General features: G+C 35.6%; 1 protein-coding gene across 7 annotated transcripts in view; it reads right to left on the bottom strand.

Moving 5' to 3' along the window:
• The window catches only part of PTGER3 (prostaglandin E receptor 3), a 187493-nt gene that overhangs the window by 50610 nt on the left and 115606 nt on the right, over positions 1–21277 (bottom strand). The window lies entirely within an intron of this gene.

Genomic DNA, 21277 nt, shown 5'->3' with positions numbered 1-21277 from the left:
CTAACTTCAAAGGCCCAGCCTTATCCACTCTATATAAATGTACCAGCAAAGATACTTATAGCAACGGGTTTTTTTAAGATTTATTTTATTTTTAGAGACAGAGAGAGAGAGCGCACAAACAGGGGAGAGGGGCAGAGGGAGAGAGAGAAAGAGAGAGAGAGAGAGAGAGAGAGAGAGAGAGAGAATCCTAAGAAGGCTATACACTGAGCATGGAGGCAGGGCTTGATCCCATGGCCCTGGGATCATGGCCTGAGCCAAAATCAAGAGTGGGACACTCAACTGACTAAGCCACCCAGACGCCCCTAGCAACATTGTTTGTAATAGCTAGTAACAGCCAAAGTGTCCATAATGAGAAGCCAGTTAGGTAAACTATGATATGTCATATTAAAATAGTCAGAGCTATTAAAATAATAAGGTTTGTATATTAATATAGAAAGAAGCCTAAGATATTGTTACGTGAAGAAAGCAAGGTGCAGAACACTGTGTTTGCTAGAGAGGCTTTCAATCTTGCAAAACCCAAAGAGCTATGTATATATATGTGTGTGTTTCTCTCTGTATTAATTATGGTGGGAATAGCTATTGCCTTATGAAAGGTCTGTATGTCAAAGCATGAATGGGAGACAGATTTTACACTGTAAACCATTTTTTACTGTTTTAATCTTTAACTTAAGTATATATTACTCTTTAAAAAGCTATACTAAAAATATGTATAATCAAAATATATACAAATTGACATGGAATCACAGAGGAAGGAGAACTTCATTCTACTTGGATGAGTCTCCAAAGGTCCCATGAGAAGGTCCTACCATATGGGTAAATGCAGATCACTCCTGGTAGAAGCACAAGGGAAGTTCCAGAAATATGAGAGCATACAGAGTTACAGTTTGATGTGTAGAGTTTGCATAAAATGAAGCTAGGAAGAGAGGTAGATATCAGATCGTCTGTAGATGTATTAATTCACAGGAGAAATGCAATTATTCAGACCAATCAATAGCTACTTGACAAAGATGTTTTTCTTGTAGGCTTTTAAAGATATCTTTGAATACCGTTATATGGTATTACAAATTGGGAAAAGAAAAATGTATCAAGTTAAAAAAGGGTTCCTATAAAGAGTATTAGTGTTCTTCATTTTCTCTTATTGAAGAGAGTTTCGCAAGGAAATATATCTATTAACAATCAGAGGACTGGGGGCACCTGGGTGGCTCAGTCAGTTAAGCATGTGACTTGATTTCGTGAGATTGAGCCCTGCATTGGGCTCTGTGCTGACAGGAAGGAGACTGCTAGGGATTCTCTCTGTTTCCCCCTCTCTCTCTGCCCCTCCGCACCCTCTCTCAAAGTAAATAAATAAACTTAAAAAAAAATCGGAGGGATTGGGCAGTTGTTCTGAATAATGGCTGCACATTAGAATCGTCTATGAAGGTTTTTAAAAAAACAAATTCCCTGGATCCCCACATGATACTAATAAAATCAGTGGTTTTAAAACCTCTCCTAAATAATTTTAATGTGTAGTCCACATTCAGAACTCCCAAACTAGAAAGTTTATGGATCTGAACTTACTTTAGAATCTAGCTTATGAGAATCTGGATGGATTTATAGAATGTATTTATTAATTCATTCATTAAATATGTTTGGTAACCACGAAAAAAAATCAGAGAATTGAATTGAAGTGCCAACTGCACCACTTACAAACTGTAAATTCAATGTCTTCATCTGTAAACACAGATCATTATAGTACAAGCTTCATAGAATTAATGTGAGGATCAATTGAGATAATTCATGTAACAATTAATATATTGCCTAATGTTTATCAGGCATTCTATAATTGTGGCTTATTATTATTAATAAGGACTACTAAATAATTTCAACATGATCACAACCTTATTACCTTATTGATTTTGTTAGAAACTGAAAACAATGAAAGGAAAGCACTTCTCTAGGAAAATTAAGGTCTGCAGTTTTAATTCAAAAGAATCTCCTGTGCTCAAAATTATCTCATTTGCCTTTTCTGCTGCCAAACCCTAAATGACATTTGTGTTCTGCCTAAAAGCATATGGCTGACTGACAGTGTTGCAGCTGTGGGATCTGTCAGCATATCCCCAAAACATGGGCCATGTCCTCTGGTTCAACCAGTTACACCCAGAATGCTAAACAATGGCTGGAAGTGTTTGACTACGACTTGAAATGAATTCTTAAAAATTCAGAACATCAGTCTACCCAGGGAAATACCAAGATCTAAAAGTCATTAGACCTAACTTCATGTTAAAAAAGTATTGCAACCATCCTTTCTGCTGAGCATGCTAGCAAAAAGGTGACATTTACAAAATAGAAAAAAAAATCAAACAAACACTGGTTTAAAAAACTGTCACTAATGTGACAATGTACTGGCAATAGATCCTACTTGGCTATCACAAAAGCCACCACAAAAGGATGCCAAAGGTATCACATTTTTTGCTCTAGATTGAAACCCAAATGTGCTTAACCTAAACAAAACATCAGACTGCTAGAACTATAGAGATACATCAAAGAAGCTAGATTAGAGATAGTTGTATCTAATATTTTAGTGACTCACTGTACCTATTTTCTGACTTTTCTGTTACACTCAGTCACCTGGGAAGTTCCTCCTGCATAATTACAGTGACAGTTCTTGTTTTCCAAACCAAAATTTTGAACACACGTTTTTATAACATCAAATACTCTTATGAGGCCAAGGGAACAGAATATCTTAAGACTGTTTTCTCCCTAAATTCTAGAGATCTGGTATATACCTTTTAAGATATATACCCTGAAAATGGTATATATTAAGCTTTTAATTGAAAATACTTGGAAAGTGTGGGGCACCTGGGTGGCTCAGTTAGTTAAGCATCTGACTTTGGCTCAGGTCATAATCTCACAGTTCGTAGGTTCAAGCCGGCATCCGGCTGTGTGCTGACAGTTCAGAGCCTGGAGCCTACTTCGGATTCTGTGTCTCCCTCTCTCTCTGTTCCTCCCCAACTCATGCTCTCTCTCTCTCTCTCTCTCTCTAAAAAGTACATAAATGTTAAAATTTTTTTTAAAAACTTGGAAAGCGTGAGTTCCATAAAAAGGGAGGAAAAATAAACTGGGAGAAGACAACAAATGTAGGATAGCAGAAACTGACTATAATTTCTTTTATTATTATTTTTTTAACATTTATTTATTTTTAAGAGACAGAGTGTGAACAGGGGAGGGGCAGAGAGAGAGGGAGACACAGAATCTGAAGCAGGCTCCAGGCTCTGAGGTGTCGGCACAGAGCCCAACGCAGGGCTCAAACTCCCAAGCCGTGATATCATGACCTGAGACAAAGTCGGACACCCAACCGATTGAGCCACCAGGCGCCCCTTTTTTAGCCAATTTTATCAGAAGTTTAGATGAGGTTAGATTTAATGAAACTGCAAAACTCAAAAGGGCAGTAGTGTTATAATTGAAATGGAAATGAAAATTTGTTTTTATTCTGCAATGAATAGGAACCAGATGAATGACATTTATTGTTATTTTTCACTTTCATTAAATTAACATTGTTTTTTTTTATTAAGGAAATTTAAGAAAGGAAAGAGACTCCTACTTTCTTTTTAGCAGAGCTATAAAGTTTCTTAGTACTTTCATGAACCTAGATATTCACAACCATGGTTAGAAAAGAGAATCAGTCCTCAGAAAATAGATAATGGTAATATCAAAAATTGCTCTAACGTTTCACTGAGATCTAAACACATTGTGCAGACTTGAAGAAATATTGGTGGACTTGGTTGGCCATGGATCAAAGAACTTGAGGTTTCAGTGACTTTGGATGTTCTTGAAGCGATAACATAATTACAAGATGCTACAAAATCGTAGGCAATTTTCACATCTTAACATCGACACAGCTTTGACCTCAGAGTATAAGATCCTGGAGGCCATTCCTTTCTTCCTCACTGTAACACTTAGCTCTTTCCATCTTGTAACAAAAAAAAAAAAAAAAAAAAAAGAAAGAAGAAAGGAAGAAAGGAAGAAAAAGAAAGAAAGAAAGAGAAACAGAGACTGTTTCTGGTCTATGACCTTTAAAAACTAATAATCAAGAGTTTATTGGATTGGTTCAAGTGAAATGTTATATAATACATTTATATTTTTTGGGGGGTAGAGACTTCTAGACGCTAATTGCTTAGTAATTGTATGAATTTTACCAGGATACATGATATCACAGTTAAAAAACTAAATCTCTTGTCCTCTTTGTATGATCATTCTTTATTTTTGGCAACTATAATGGGTGTGTAGTTAATTTTCACTTTCCTAATAACTAATGGTGCTGTGCATATTATCAGATGTTTATTTTCCATTCATAAAATTTCTTAGGTGAGTTGTTTATTAAAATCTTTTGCTCATTGTTTATTATAATGTTCCTCTTCTCGTTATTGAATTGTAAGAATTTTTTGTTTTGTATTACAGACACAGATCCTTTCTCTATATGGTTATATAGTTTACACATCTTTTCTCTCATGGTGTGGCTTACCTTTTCACTTAACAGTATCTTTAGAAAAGCAAAAAGTTTTAATTCCAATGAAGTAAAAATTCTAATTTTAAAATTTAGTAGCATATACTTTTTTGTTTCCAATTTTAAAAAACCTTTGCCAAACCCAAGGTGACCCAGATCTTATGCTGTGTTTTTTCCTGGAGTTTTATAGTTTTAATTCTTACATAATTAAGTCCATGACCCATTTTGAGGCAATTTTTACTTATGGCATGAGGTAAGAGTAGAGAGTTTTCATTTATTTTTGTTTTATTTTGTTTTGCATATGGCTATTCAATTGTTCTAGCACTATTGTTGGAAAGACTATTCTTTCACCATTTAACTGCTTTGGCACCTTTGTCAAAAATAAATTGACCATAGATGTGTAGGACTATTTCTGAATTCCTAATTTGTTCCATTGATCTGTATTTTTATCTTTATGTCACTCTCATGCTGTCTTGATTAATTTAGCTTTATAATAACTTTTGAGGTCAGGTATATATAAAATCCTTTAATTTTACTCTTTTTTCAAAGTCACTTGGCTATTATAGGTTTTTAGTATTTTCTTACAAATTTCACTATCAGCTTATCATTTTATTAAAAAACACTCTTGGGATTTGATTAGAATTGCCTTAAATCTGTAGATAAATTTGGGGAGGGCTGCCATTTTAACAATGTTGAGTCTTCATTCTGTGAACACAATATATCTCTCCATTTAGGTCTTCTTTAATTTCTCTCAGAATGTTTTGTGCATACTTTTATCAAATATATCCAGATTTTGTATTTTTGATGCTATTGTAAGTGGTATTGCCTTTTAATTTCCTTTTAACTGTTTATTGATAGTATACAGAACTATTTATTTTTAAAATTTAACCTTGATTTACTTATGGGATACAAAGGTGGTTCAGTATTTGAAAATCAACCAGTGTGATACATCACATCAAAAGAAAGGATAGAAAACATATGATCATTTCAATAGATGAAGAAAAAAGCATGCAGCAAAGTACAACACCTATTCATGATAAAAAAAAAAACAAAACCCTCAACAAAGTAGGTTAGAAGGAACATGCCAACATAATAAAGGTAATATATGAAAAACCCAGCTAACATCATACTCAATGGTGAAAAACTGACAGCTTTCCCCCCTAAGATCAGGAAGAAGACAAGATGTCCACTGTTACCACTTTTACTCAGCATAGCACTAGATATACTAGCCACAGCAACCAGACAAGCAAAAGAAAAATAAAATATCCAAATTGGTAAAGAAGAAGTAAAATTTTCACTATTTACAGGTAACATGACACTATATGTAGAAAACCCTAAAGACTCCACCAAAAATCTACTAAAACTGATGAATGAGTTTAGTAAGGTTGCAGGATACAAATCAATATACAGAAATCTGGTGCATTTCTATTCACTAATAAATGAAGTAGCAGAAAGAGAAATTAAGAAAACAATTCCATTTACAGTTGCACCAAAAATAATAAAATACCTAGGAATAAACTTAATCAAGGAGGTAAAAGACCTATACTATGAGAACTATAAAATATTGATGAAGAAATTGAAGACAATACAAACAAATGGAAAGATATTCCATGCTCATGGAGTGGAAGAACAAATATTATTAAAATGTCCATAACCCCAAGACAATCTACAGATTTAATGCAATCCCTATCAAAATACCAAGAGCATTTTTCACAAAACTAGAAAAAATAATCCTAAAATTTGTATAGAACTACAAAAGACCTGGAATAGCCAAAGCAATCTTGAAAAAGAGCAAAACTGGAGGTATCACAATCCAAATTTCAAGACATACTACAAAGCTGTATTAATAAAAAGAATATGGTACTGGCACAAGACTAGACATGCTGATAAATGGAACAGGATAGAAACCCCAGAAATAAACTCACATGTATATGGTTAATTAATCTTTGACAAAGGAGGCAAGAATATGAATGGGAAAAAAAGTCTCTTCAACAAATCGTGTTGGGAAAACCGGACAGCTACATGCAGAACAATGAAACTGGACCACTTTCTTACATAATACAAAAAAATAAACTCAAAATAAGTTAAGGACCTAAATATGAGAACTGAAACCATAAAAATCCTAGAAGAGAACATAGGCAGCAATTTCTCTGGTATCAGCCATAGCTACATATTTTTGGATATGTCTCCTGAGGCAAGGGAACAAAAGCAAAAATAAATTATTAGGACTACATCTAAATAAAAACTTCTGCACAGTAAAGGAAATAATCAACAAAACTAAAAGACAACCTATGGATTTGGAGAAGATATTTGTAAATGCCATGTCTTATAAAGGATTATAAGATACAAAATATATAATAACATATAATATAGCACCAAAACCCTCAAATAATCCAATTTAAAAATGGGCAGAAGACATGAGACATTTCTCCAAAGAAGACATCTATATGGCCAACAGACATGTGAAAAGATGCTCAACATTACTCATCATCAAGGAAATGCAAGTCAAAACCACAATGAGACATCACCTCACACCTGTCAGAATGACTAAAATCAAAAACACAAAACTCAACAAGTGTTAGTGAAGACGTGGAGAAAAATGAACACTTGTGCACCATTGGTGGGAATGCAAACTGATGTAGCCACTGTGGAAAACGGAATACAGGTTTCTCAAAAAATTAAAAATATAATTATCATATGATCCAGTAATTCCACTCCTGGGTATTTACCCGAACAATATGAAAAAACCAATTTGAACAGATATATGCCTCCCCATGTTTATTGCAGCATTATTTAAAATAGCCAAGTTACAGAAGCAGCCTTAGGGTCCACTGATAGGTGAATGGATAAAGAAGATGTGGCATATATATATATATATATATATATATATATATATATGGTGGACTATTAGCCATAAAAAGAATGAAATCTTGCCATTTGCAACAACGTGGATGGAGCTATAGAGTATAATGTTAAGTGAAATAAGTCAGTCAGAGAAAGACAAATACCATATGATTTCACTCATATGTGGAACTTATGAAACAAAACAAACAAGGAAAGAAAAGAAGAGACAATCCAAAAAACAGACTCTTAACTACAGAGAACAAACTGGTGGTTGCCAAAGAGGAGGTGGGAGAGGGATGGATGAAATAGGTGAAGGGGATTAAGAGTATACTTATTCTGATGAGCACTGAGTAATGTGTAGAATTGTTGAATTGCTATATTGTGCACCTAAAACTAACATAATACTGTATGTTAATGATACTGGAATTATAAGAAAAATAAAATAAAATAAAAAGAATAAAATTCAACCTTGTACTCTACGACAACCTTGCTAAGCTCACTGGTTAGTTGAAATAGCTTTTTAAAAACTCTTTAGGATTGTTAACATAAACAATGAATTCATCTGTGAATAAAGAAAGTTTTATATCTTTATTTCTGATTCATATTTCTTTTATTTCTTTTTCTTGCCTTGTCTCTCCAGCTGGGTCACCAATACAATATGGAATACAGAAAAGACATCTTTGTCTTATTCTATATCTTGGGAGGAAAGCACTCAGTTTTTAACCACTAAGGATGATACTAAACTACAGAATTTCATTAATGTCAGTTACCAGATTAAAGAAGTTCCCTTTAACTTCTAGTTTGCTGAGAGATTTTATCAGGAATGAATGTTGTGTTTTTTTCAAATGATTTTTCTGCATGTACGGAGATGATTCTGTGGTTATTCTTTAGTCCATTGACACGATGAGTGTCAAAAATTAATCAATTTTTGAATGTTAAGCCACTTTGTTTTTATAGGACCACTCCACTCAGTCATGTGTTAATGCTTTTTGTATATCATTGGATTTGACTGACAGAAACTTTTAAAATAATTTTTGTGTCTGTGACCATGAGAAATATTGGTATATAGTATGTATTCTTGCAATGTCTCTTTCTGGTTTTGGTATCAGAGTAATGTCAGCTTCACAGAATGAATTGGGGCAAATTCCATGGTTTTTCAATATTTTGCTTAATTGACTGTTCATTTGGCACTGGTTACAACTAATACACCTATATTCAATGTAATATTATGTATGTATGGAATGGGGAATAGTTGGATGTGGCTGTGAGTTAAAGAGAGTGACAGCAGTACATCTTTTTAAGAATGAATCGTCCTTACTGAATGTTTAGAGTTAGTGGAAGCTATTGTGCCTCCATCACCTGTAAACTGGAATTGACAATATTATCCATGTCATGGAATTGTTAGAATTTGTTTGAGATAACATGCAAATGATTTGCCACACTGCTGGAACATAGTTGAATCTCAATAAACGATAGCCATTTTTTCTTATTATTATCAACTTCATTATTGTCATTTTTGATATCATCATATATAATGTCCATCATTTAATGATGAAAAACATTGTCATTTCAGGAACAAATTTATAGCTTTTTGCCATTAGAAAATGTCACATCTCTTGCTCCTCACTGTTCTCATATACTTGCCACGGGACTCTCAAGGCTGGCATTCTACAAGGAGCAATGCGATCACCTCTCTGATATGATCTGATGGACCCCTTGATAAAAATTACCTACTCAACAGAATGCAAAACCTGGAGAACGAATCATCTTCTGTTTTCACTGAGATTGTTTTTAAGTTTGTTAATATATTGATTAATAGCTTCATAAGCATTAATTAATTGGGATGCCTCATCTCCAGTAGATGGGACCCAAAGTAGATGAGAGCCCTTTCTCTGAGGAACAAAGAAAGGTAATGACCACAGCTGACATTGAAAAATGGATGCAACAGAATAAATTCTGGACTCAATATTAGGACACCTGAGTTTAAGGCCCAGTTTCAACATTTACTTGCTATGTTCAACCTTTCAGTCAAATATTCATTGAGCTCCCAGTGTATGTCAGCAACCTAGGCATAAGTCACAGTGGTAAACAAGACAGATATGGTCCCTGAGATTTCCTGACATCACTTTAACCTCTTTGGGACCTTTGTTTATTCTGTCTACCTCATGAGATTAGGGTAAGAAGCATTGAAATAACAGCACATTGGGATGTGCCTTACTAGAGAAAACCACAGAACTGTGCAGATGATTCTTAAGGTATATGAACTTCAAACTTACAGTCTAAGTTCCCCTCACTAGGCTATGAACTCTGAGGAGAAAAATTGTCATATATATCTTTGTGTCCTGGTATGTGATAACTTCTGTATGCCTGTTGAAGAAATGAGTTAGTGAACAAATGCTTGAATGTAGAGTTTGGAAAGAAATTATACTGATTAAGAATTACAAAGACCTTAAAAGAATTGTTTTTCTTATAAAATAACTGAGAAGGAGGAGATATGGGTACAAATGCAGCATCTGGGTAAGAACATAGGATTTGGAGTCAGGTTGTATCAATTTAGATAATTTGGAGAGCCTGATTGACTTCTGCCAATTTGGTAACAATCTTAAAAGTCAGAATAAATTTGGGGCACCTAGGTGGCTCAGTCAGTTAAGCATCTGACTCTAGATTTTGGCTCAGGTCATGATCTCATGGTTCGTGAGATCAAGCCTCACGTTGGGCTCTGTGCTATCAGCATAGAGATAGCTGCTTGGGATTCTCTCTCTCTCTCTCTCTCTCCCTCTCTCTCTCTGTCTGCCTCTCCCCCACTCTCACACGCTCTCTCTCAAAATAAATAAATAAACTTAAAAAAAGTCAGAATAAATTTAATAGTTATTGAGTCCCCAGATACGTTAGCAGTTATTAAGAGCCTTGAATATAATTGTTTATTTGGCCAATTTCTGCCAAAACTCAAAGCTGACCTTTGGAAGCTGTTCACTTTGTTCCCAAACAAGGATTTGCCTTTTCTGTATAGCATCGCTAGTATTTTGATTCTGCACTGATCATTCTGGACTTATATTTTAGGAACTAGGGGTCAGAAATCTCAATCCTCAACCTGGCTGTACTTAAACTTTTTGTATAGTTTTGGGCAAGTCCCTTAAAAATTATGGGTCCTCTCTCTCCTCATCAAAAACAAGGAACATCAGATGGGCATTCCTGTGGCTTCTGCCTGCACTAGCATGCTGATTCTGTGGTTGGGTTTTGAACATGAACATAAGATTCTAATTTGTGGTACACTTCTTATTGTAGTTCCTGAAACAAATAATGATAGCTAATATGTAGCTAATATATAATATCCTTTGATACTGGATATATGGGACACAAATGCCCAAGCAAAATGAAACAGAGAAAAAGAACAATTTTGCTATTACATTTAAATTTAAGATATCTGCATCGAGGAAACAGGTATGGTTTCTTGGACACTTATTCAGAGATAAAAATAGAGGCTCTGGTTTTCAGCAACAAGAAGCTGAATAATAAATACCATACCTGAAAAAAATATATAAATCAAAAATAAAATATGAATGATGAATAACACAGGCTAGAACTGCTCTCTGGGCTCATTTAGAATGACACTACATTGTGTTCAAGAAGACCATCTGTAAAACATGGGTTCCACATCCTTATTTCCATTCATCCACACATGCCAGCAATTTATTTCTCTAATCATTTGAACCATGGGCTTAATTCTGCCCTGTAATTTAGTCTGCAGGGATCTAACCTGACCCAAAGCAATCTTGAGTTCTGAAATGGTGAGACAGGAATAATTTTGCCAGTTCTTCCCTTTCTAAAAAAGGAAATTTCTCTCGTCTGTGTATTCAGGTGTTGGTCTTTTGTCTCATGCTATAAAGAATCTGATCCTTAATTTTTTGTACTTCTCAGAACCTATAATGAAATACCTTTCTCTTCTAGTAACCCGAGAGAAGCTGAGAAAGTCAGGAACACAGCTGGTCGGTAAACACAAAGAATGGAAAACATATCTTACAGAATATATTTACCTAAGTAAAACACCATTTAGATTTTCACCACCTGCCTGGTATGTTGACTTATATGTATTTAAGTGACTAGATACCATTTCAATTCAGGCATCAAATTATTCAACCACCATATCATTTACTATAGCTAAAATTTAGGATTAAATAGGCATTTTTAAATCTCTGCTTTTACTGAAGAAAAATCCTTTTATTTATTTATTTTTAACTTTGAGTTTTGCTATAGTTCGTGTGTAAAAGAAAATGAAAGGATACAGCTATTGCCTGCTGAGTCTACATTTAATTTTTTTTTTTTTAACATTTATTTGTTATTGAGAGACAGAGACAGAACGTGAGCAAAGAAGGGGCAGAGAGAGAGGGAGACACAGAATCTAAAGCAGGCTCTGGGCTCTGAGCTGTCAGCACAGAGCCCGTCGCGGGGCTCAAACTCACAAACTGTGAGATCATGACTTCAGCTGAAGTGGGTCGCCCAACCCACTGAGCCACTCAGGCGCCCTGCTGAGTCTACATTTAATGGAAGTGTTATTTTATACTCTGTGCAGTAGAGAGAAAAATAATTAGAAGCCAGAAAAGTTGGTAAGGAATTACCATTTAAAATATCCAAATTTTTTTTTAAATGTTTATTTATTTCTGAGAGAGAAACACAGAGCGCAAGTAGGGTAGGGGCAGAGACTGAGAGGGAAACACAGAATCCGAAACAGTCTCCAGGCTCTGAGCTGTCAGCACAGAGCCTGACTCAGGGCTCAAAGTCAGGAATGGCATCAGAAATTATAAATTCCACAAGCCGAGGGTGATAAAATGTATCTTCACAAATGACAAAGGAGCCCTAGACTTTACTAAGTCAGGGCTGGCTCCCAGTCATCTCCTAGACCTTTACAGAGGCTCTGTTGATGGCAGCAATTCCTGGGGCTAAAAGTTGGTAAACTGATTAATCCTAACATTTGTTTCAATTTCTCTGTTGTATGTAGAAACTGCTGCAAGTCTTTCAAAAGGAAATGAGTGACAATGCAAAGTGAAAAGGAAACAGACTAACAGTCTCTGGAGGAACTTTAGAGGTTGAGGATCAGTTTTCTACTCCAAACTAAGCTTGTCATTGACACTTTTTCCAACCTTTTGGTTGATTTTGTGTTTTTAATGACAGCCTTCTCAATACCTTAGAGAAAATGGAGGACTGGCAGATTTCTTCCCCTCCTATAATTCAGATGATTAAGACGCCAAAGCTTCACTGTGACTAGGCAGTGCCTCAAAATAATTTCAACCAAGATTTCACTTTCTCAGGGTTCTGCTTGCTATAGGAAATCTCAGAAACCAAACTGAACCAAGGTGTTAATGATTAATTATGGTTTACATAGTTTTTCCCCCAGATTATGTTTGCATGTTGACATATAGTATCAATGTCCATAGCCCCGGTATAAGTATGATGGGAATTTTAGAGATAGGTACAAAGCCAATAGTTTTTTTTTGGTTTTGTTTTTTTGGGTTTTTTTTTGTTTTTTTTTTGTTTTTTTTGTTTAAGAAACTTTTTTCAACAATCCTAGTCAAGAAGGCAAAACAAATATATGAACAATTATATAAAATAGGAAAAACGCTGCCTCTGTTTCTCAATAGATGTTGAATTTAGTTTCTTCATAGATATAAAATGGGGATAATACCACCACTTCAGAGTTAAGAATTAAATGAAATAGGGGCACCTGGGTGGCTCAGTCTGTTGAGCGTCCGACTTAGGCTCAGGTCATGATCCCATGGTTCATGGGTTCGGGCCCAGCATTGGACTCTGTGCTGACAGCTCAGAGCCTGGAGCCTGCTTCAGATTCTGTGTCTCCCTCTCTCTCTGCCCCTCCCCTGCTCACGCTCTGTCTCTGTCTTTCAAAAATGAATAAATGTTTTACAAAATTTTTTTAAAAAGAATTAAATGAAATGACTTGTGAAAGAACATAGCACACCCTAAAAACAGTAAATGTTAGTTTCTGTTCTATCTTCTGATACAAGGATCCTGAATTTGGTATCTGTTGTTCATATTTTATTATCTTGTTAACTGTGGTTAGATATAGAAGGGCATGAAGCACTAAAGGAGAAATCAAGAATCCTGACATCTTTTGTGTGTTGTTGATGCTACACAAGTTCTATACAAGGCTAACTCTCACAAGTATACTGGTGACAGATAAGGCTATTAAGGAAGCTTGTAAAGTTTAGGTATATGCATTACAATTATTGTTAGTTCATCTGCTTTTTAATTCACACACTCATTCACTTATTCATTTAAATTGTAAATAAATGATAGGTGCTTAATACTTATTTAAAAAGGAGTGAAAGAGATGTTTATAAAGAATTTATTACGTTGTAAGTACTAATGCTAAGTACAAGAGTGTTGGCACAAAAATAGACACATTGATCAATGAACAGAATAGAGAACCCAGAAATGGACCCACAGATGTATGGCTAACTAATCCTTGACAAAGCAGAAAAGAGCATCCAATGGAAAAAAGACATTCTCTTCAGCAAATGATGATGGGAAAAGTGGACAGAGACATGCAGAAGAAGAACCTGGACCACTTCCTTACACCATACACAAAAATAAATCTGAGATGAATGAAAGACCTAAATGTAATACAAGAAGCCATCAATATCCTAGAGGAGAACACAGGCAACACAGGCAACAACTTGTTTGACCTCGGCTGTAGCAACTTCTTACTAGACATGTCTCTGGGGGCAAGGGAAACAAAAGCAAAAATGAACTATTGGGACCTCATCAAGATAAAATGCTTCTGCACAGAGAAGGAAACAATCAAGAAATTAAAAGACAACTGATGTAATGGGAGAAGATATTTGCAAATGGCATATTGGATAAAGGGTTAGTATCCAAATTCTATAAAGAATTTACCAAACTCAACACCCAAAAAACAAATAATCCAGTGAAGAAATAGGCAAAAGACATAAAGAGACACTTTTCAAAAGAAGATATCCAGATGGCTAATGGACACATGAAAAGATGCTCAACCTCACTCATCATCATGGAAATACAAATCAAAACCACAATGAGATACTACCTCATACCAGTCAGAGTGGCTAAAATTAACAACTCAGGAAACAACAGATGTTGGTGAGGATGTTGGTAGAGAAAGAAGAACACTTTTGCAAGTGTATTGCAAGTGTGGGAATGCAAATTGGTGCAGCCACTCTGGAAAACAGCTCTGGAAAAAAGCCCCCTACAACCCAGCAATTGCACTACTAGGTATTTATCCAAAGGATACAAAAATGCTGATTTGAGGGGGGCACATGCACCCCAATGTTTATAGCAACACTATCAATAATAGTCAAACCATAGAAAGATCCCAATGTCCATCGACTGATGAATGGATAAAGAAGATGTGGTATATATTTACAATAGAATATTACTCGACTCAACAATCAAAAAGAGTGAAGTTCTGTAAATATTATCCATTATTATTGTTATAAAAATAGTAATGATTATTACTATTCTTATTGTCATCGTCATAGTACTTGCCCAGTTAAAGCATCTCTATGCTAACCATTAACTTGATAAAAGAACCCATAACTCCCAAGTTTTTTATAATCTGACTCCAACATATGCTTCTTTCTGGCTTTATTTCCTGCTACATGCTGCCCCACATCCTGTGCTTTACTATAATGACCTACTTACCATTTCTTCTATATCATGTGTTTTACCTCCTCTGTCTTTACTCAGGCTGTTTCCACTGTTTTGTATATCCTTTAACACAGTTTCTGCCTGGAAAACTCCTAGCCATCTTTTAATATGTTAGAGTTCATTGGCATCTCTTTTGTGAAATATTCCCCAACTTCCACCCCAGGGGAAAAGTAGTCACTATGGTGTTACTGTCATTTACAGATATCTGTGTCTCCTCTCCAAGACCTCAAGATCCTCCAAATGCTAACTTTATAATTCATCATATTTTTTTTTGGTGTCTACCACATGTGCTATGTGTGCTAAGTGCTAACTAAATATTTGTTAAATGCGTAAAGTTTTTAGAAGTGTAGAATGTTCTCATCCTCAGATTATCTCATTTGATCCTTTCAAAACTTCTGGGAAGAAGCCAAAGTTCGACGTTTAACTGACTGAGCCACCCAAGTGCCCCAAGTTCTTTGTTTTTGTTTTTTTTAAACACACATCGTAACAATCTGGGAACCAGGGAGTCCAGTTCTAAGGTTTGATTTAAGCAAAACTCCTGCTAGTTGCTTTGAACTGAGGAAGTCCCCAGAACAGAGTTTTTGGGCAGCTCCATTCCTCAAGATAGGAATAAACTAGAGCTTTGTAAACTGCCCTTGTATATAATACTCTGTTGTGTTCCAGAAAACCTATAACTCCTTTGGCATTTTTAATGACTAATCCAAAGTTATGAAATGAAGTAACAATAAAGACTAATAGACATAGCTGTGCTTTGATTCTGCACTTTTCATATGAAATCTATTTTCAGAGGCCTCTTGTACCTTCAAAATGTAAAAGCTGTGTAGTTCTTATCTATCATCCTGTTGTCACATCTTGATGTGGTTTTATAAAAAGTAACTTGACAGAAACTTAGTGAAGTTAAAACAAAAGCAATTCTTCTCCCTAAAGTTGTCTTTTTTTTTTTTTTAATTGTAAACATGCCTTCCAAGAATGATGCCAGGTACAGATTTCTGATAAAATATGATTTAATCTTTCTTATAGCTTTTTAATTTGACCTTATAATTTATGTACATTCAGGTAAAACATCAGATGTGTAGATGGAGAGAATAGAAAATAGTAATTAAGAATAAAATGGGTAATAACTGAAAGACCTAGTAAAATATTGACCAAATAATTAACTTTGTCTTTGGCCACCCTGGTTAATCAAATACTTTGTGACACACATCACTCTGTATGAAATGACATTGCTTTCACCCTAAACAGTGTTTTTCTAAACAGTGTTTATGTCAGAGTGGTGAACTGGGAAACAGGTGGAAAGGTAATTCTTTATCAAATTCCCAGAAGGGCTCTTTTTTTTTAAGTTTATGTATTTATTTTGAGAGAGAGAGAGACAGAGAAAGAGAGAGAGAGAAAGAGAGATAGAACACACAGGGGAGGGGCAGAGAGAGAGAGAATCCTAAGCAGGCTCCACACTGTCAGCACAGAGCCTGATGCAGGGCTCAAGCTCATGAACTGTGAGATCATGACCTGACCTGAGATCAAGAGTCAGATGCTTAACCAACTAGCCACCCAGGAAGGGTTCTTATTCAACTTCTTTTTTTTTTTTTTTTAATGTTTTTTTAAATTTATTTATTTTTGAGACAGAGAGAGACAGAGCATGAGAGGGGTAGGGGCAGAGAGAGAGGGAGACACAGAATCCGAAGCAGGCTCCAGGCTCTGAGCTTATCAGCACAGAGGCGGACATGGGGCTCGAACTCACTGTGACCTGAGCTGAAGTCGGACGCTTAACCGACAGCCACCGAGGTGCCCCCTTGTTCAACTTCTACAACCAGTGGGGGGAGATTAGTGAATGAGTAAATGAAATATGGACAAACATGCTAATGTTCCAAGAACAAAGGAAGCTAACTGTTCACAGCAACTCAAGGTAGAGGAAACCAGTCTTGAACTATTACTCAAAAAATAGAAATCTCTTATCAGTTTGAAATATGCTTCCACCTATATAGTCCTATTTTAATGTCTCTGATTTTCAGACCTAAATTATGTTTATATCCAAAGATGAAGCTAATGGTTCCAAACCAAATAAAAGTGTTATTTTATGTTCCCACAGTATTTCAAGAAATACCAATGGACTTTGGTTTCAAGGCTTCTGAAATTGAGGGCATAAATTAACAAAATAGCTGGCTGGGAGTGGGATACGGGGTGGCCAAAGCTCCGGCAGCACTGAACCAGACTACGTACAACACATTGACCCAGACCCCCATGGCAGCCTCTAGCCAGCAAGCAATTGTAGCTACCTCAGGGACTCCCTGTTGCTTCGGACAAAGCCTTTCATTATCTGGTCTTTCCCAGAGTGTTCGCTTCTCTTTCATGTCTAAATCGCAATTCACGCTCCCAGATCGCCTTCCCCATCTCCACACACTATACTTCAGACACTCACTTTCTTTTATTTTTTCAGGTTTTTATTTAAATTCCATTTAGTTTAATAGTTTCAGGTATAGAATTTAGTGATTCATTATTTACATATAACCCCCGGTGCTCATCACAAGAAGTGCGCCCCTTAATCCCCATCACCTATTTTCCCCATTCCCCGCCCACTTCCCCTCTGGTAACCATCGGTTTGTTTCCTATAGTTAAGAGTCTGTTTCTTGGTTTTCCTCTCTTTTCTCACCTCTGTATTCATTTGTTTTGTTTCTTAAGTTCCACATGAGTGAAATCATATGGTATTTGCCTTTCTCTGGCCAACTTATCTTGCTTAACATAGTACACTCTAGCTCTATCCATGTCATTCCAAATGACAAGATTTCATTATTTTTTATGGCTAAGTAATATTTCATTATATATATATGATATCTATATTATATATAGATATAAAATTGATATGTATCTATATATCTATCTATATCTATACCATCTATATGTATCTATATATCTATATCTTTATCATCTTCATCCTTTCATCAGTTGAAGGACATTTGGGCTCTTTCCTTAATATGGCTATTGATAGCACTGCTGTAAACATCAGGGTGCATGTATACCTTCAAATTAGTATGTTTGTATCCTTTGGGTAAATACCCAGTAGTGCGATTGCTGGAGTTCTATTTTTTTTAACTTTTTGAGGAACCTCTATACTGTTTTCCAGAGTGGCTACACCAGTTTGCATTCCCACCAAAAGTGTAAGAGGGCTTCCAATATTTCTGCATCTTTGCCAACACCTGTTGTTTCCTTTGTTGTTTATTTTAGCCATTCTGACTAGTGTGAGGTGATATCTTATTATAGTTTTGATTTGTATTTCCCTGGTCATAAGTGATGTTGAATATCTTTTCATGCATCTGTTGGCCATCTGGATGTCTTCTTTGGAAAAACAGACACCTTCTTTGCAGTTTTCTAAGGAAATTTAGTTTCCTTCCTTCTTCACCTATAATGCTCCTGTGTCCCCAACCCCCCAGGCAGCTTGCTGAAGTCTTACCCTTCCCCAAGACTTAACTCAAATGTCTTATTTATGAAGACTTTCTAGATTCCCCATCTAGACACACATATAGACACACACACAGAGAAACACATGATTGTAGACCTAAGGTAGAGTCAGAGACTCCCTGAGTAACTAGACTAGATTAGTTTAGTTTAGAACCATATATAACATATTATTAATATTGTAATGTTATAAATCCACTAATTGTAATTATTTGCTTACATATCTCTCTCTTCTGTAATTAAACCATGAGCTTCTGAAGGGCAAAACTGCATTTTCTAACTCAGTCACTTGCCATAGTGCCTAGTACTGACCAATGGTTTTATAAATGCTTAATGGGTGGGACACCTGGGTGGCTCAGTCAGTTAAGTGTCCGACTTCAGCTCAGGTCATGATCTTGTGGTTCGTGGGTCTGAGCCCCGCATCAGGCTCTGTGCTGACAGCTGAGAGCCTGGAGCCTTCTTTGGTTTCTGTGTCTCCCTCTCTAATCCTCCCCTGCTCACACTCTGTCTCATAATTTTCCTGGATTTTAATGGAATCCTCCCTATCATCTAGCTTATCAGAAAAACATCATGCCTTTGATTATCTTTCCCCAAAATATTCTCCTCGATGTTTGCTGAAATAAATGTATATATTTACAGTAATTTCCCAAATATATATCAGTGAACAATGCAGTATATTCTTTTGCAGAGCAGAGATGATCTCAGATTCATTTTTATTTGCCTGGGACCAGCATGTAACAAATGCCAAATAAACAGGTGTTAAGAACATGAAAGGAGAGAAAAGAGCACTTTTTCTTTCAGTGCTTAGATATTCTTGGAAAAAAAATGACTTCAGAAGAATAATGGTAGGGTTGTTTTTTGTTTGTTTGTTTGTTTGTTTGTTTGTTTGTTTGTTTTGACTCAGAAGTTAGGGAAGTGTTAACTTTTGGCCTTGTTGCCATATCCTTCGAAATGGTAACAACACTGCAAGCAGCTAGAAATAGGTGAGGCAGTCTCTTTCATGGAAGCTGATTGAGATGTTACAGGATGCTCTAAGCACACAAATCAATAGCCACAAGGAGGAATAGGATGGGTCTATTTGCTGAAAATAAAATCTTCAAAGACTTCATTGCTCTGACATTGTTCTAGCTCCATTTATTGAAAACTTTTATTCCCATTCTTGTGCTAACCTCTTCACATATATTCTCATTTTATTCTCCTGACAATACTATAGACCAAGTATCATTACCCCTCTTTCTACAGAAGAGAAAAGTGAGGCTTAGAAATGTTCATTGGTTTACCTACCATTATGTAGGTATTCTGCCTTAACACAGGATGTAATTCAATTCTGATAGAAAATCAGGGTAAGAAAAAAATCTTTACTGACTTTCATTCAGGATCTTATTTGGTCTACTAAGTGACCCATACATTTTTCTGTGACTTAAGAACTGAATTTTATTTCATCAGAATTTTCGTTCATCAGAAGCACAGATAAACCTTAATTCTTAATTACCTGGAAAGGGGGACACATTACACCACACACTAAACTATCTACAAGGCAAAACTATCTCAACAATGTCAGCCAAGACTTTGACCAAAGTTAAACAACAAAATTGGCCCATTGAATTCTACTCCTTTTTTTCTTTCACAGTCACATGTCTCCAAGCATACGCATGAGTAATATACATCATTGTGAACGTGCTGCACTGTAAATAAAACACAGAGCTCAGAGTGACTGGCTTCGATTCAGGAATTCAGCTACTTCAGTTGAGGAAACTTAGTTTGGCAAAGCTTAATTTCTTTAATCTTCTACATCCTCTGACTCTGAAGCTTCACATTGACTCTGTGTTTGGGAAACTCAGTTTCTCCCTGCTTAGTTCCCGCATTAGCAAAATTGGCCCATCCATCACCAGCATAGATTTTTAAAGTATTGAACAACAAAAATGCTCATGGATTGACTCTAAGGAAAATTAGATGTCTCCAAATATGTGAATACAGGCAATACATGTAATATTACCCAGAGAATTTGCCTACATCAATGTAAAGATATAACTAAAGTTAATAGTTACATAAGATGATTTATCATTTGAATTATGAAAAATGTGCTTTCTAAAACACTCTCCAGATCTTCTTTCCTGACAGAAGCAGCAATAACAACAGAAACAATAAAACTTCTATAAGAAACAGATGGCCAAGCTTATTACAAGCCATAATGTCAGATGTCATAATAATTGCTTCCTCAAATTGACCTCCTGTGACCTACCAGCTCTCAACTTTCTTTTCTCCACTTTTTAAGATACTTGTTGATCACCAAATCTAAACATAACCACCTTGTAAATATCACTGATGTTACATATGGTTTATATTTTAAACCAGATGTAAAGGGAGAAGACTATGTCTATAGTGAGCCCACCAAGATGCCTTGATCCTAAAGTCAAGTGTAAGAAAGCATCTAGTAAATTTGAGAAAAAGAATGAAAACATTGGAAGAAAGCACATTAAAGACAGAATGGATTAATAAGAGGCTATTGGAGTTAATTTCAGACATTTCTAACTGTAGGTGACATCAGGGATGTACTTTTGTTGGCACATATTTATAATACACAAGAAAATCTACGTATTTCTTAATTCCCACCTCTAATTTTCATGTAGGTAGTCTAATTTAGAGTAAGAGGGGCATTTCTCATTTCTTTTTATCTACTCTTTCTGCTCAGCTATTACTATAAGCAGAAACAACAACAAATATATCATTCTGTCATTTGGCATGATTTTAGCCTAAATTATTATCATTTTTTTAAACCCCAGATGGTATTTTTTTGTTTTTGAG

This window comes from Neofelis nebulosa, chromosome 2, assembly GCF_028018385.1.
Source record: "Neofelis nebulosa isolate mNeoNeb1 chromosome 2, mNeoNeb1.pri, whole genome shotgun sequence".
Classification (NCBI taxonomy): domain Eukaryota; kingdom Metazoa; phylum Chordata; class Mammalia; order Carnivora; family Felidae; genus Neofelis; species Neofelis nebulosa.
Note: the sequence above shows the minus strand (reverse complement) of the source record. Positions and strands in the feature narration are given on the sequence as shown.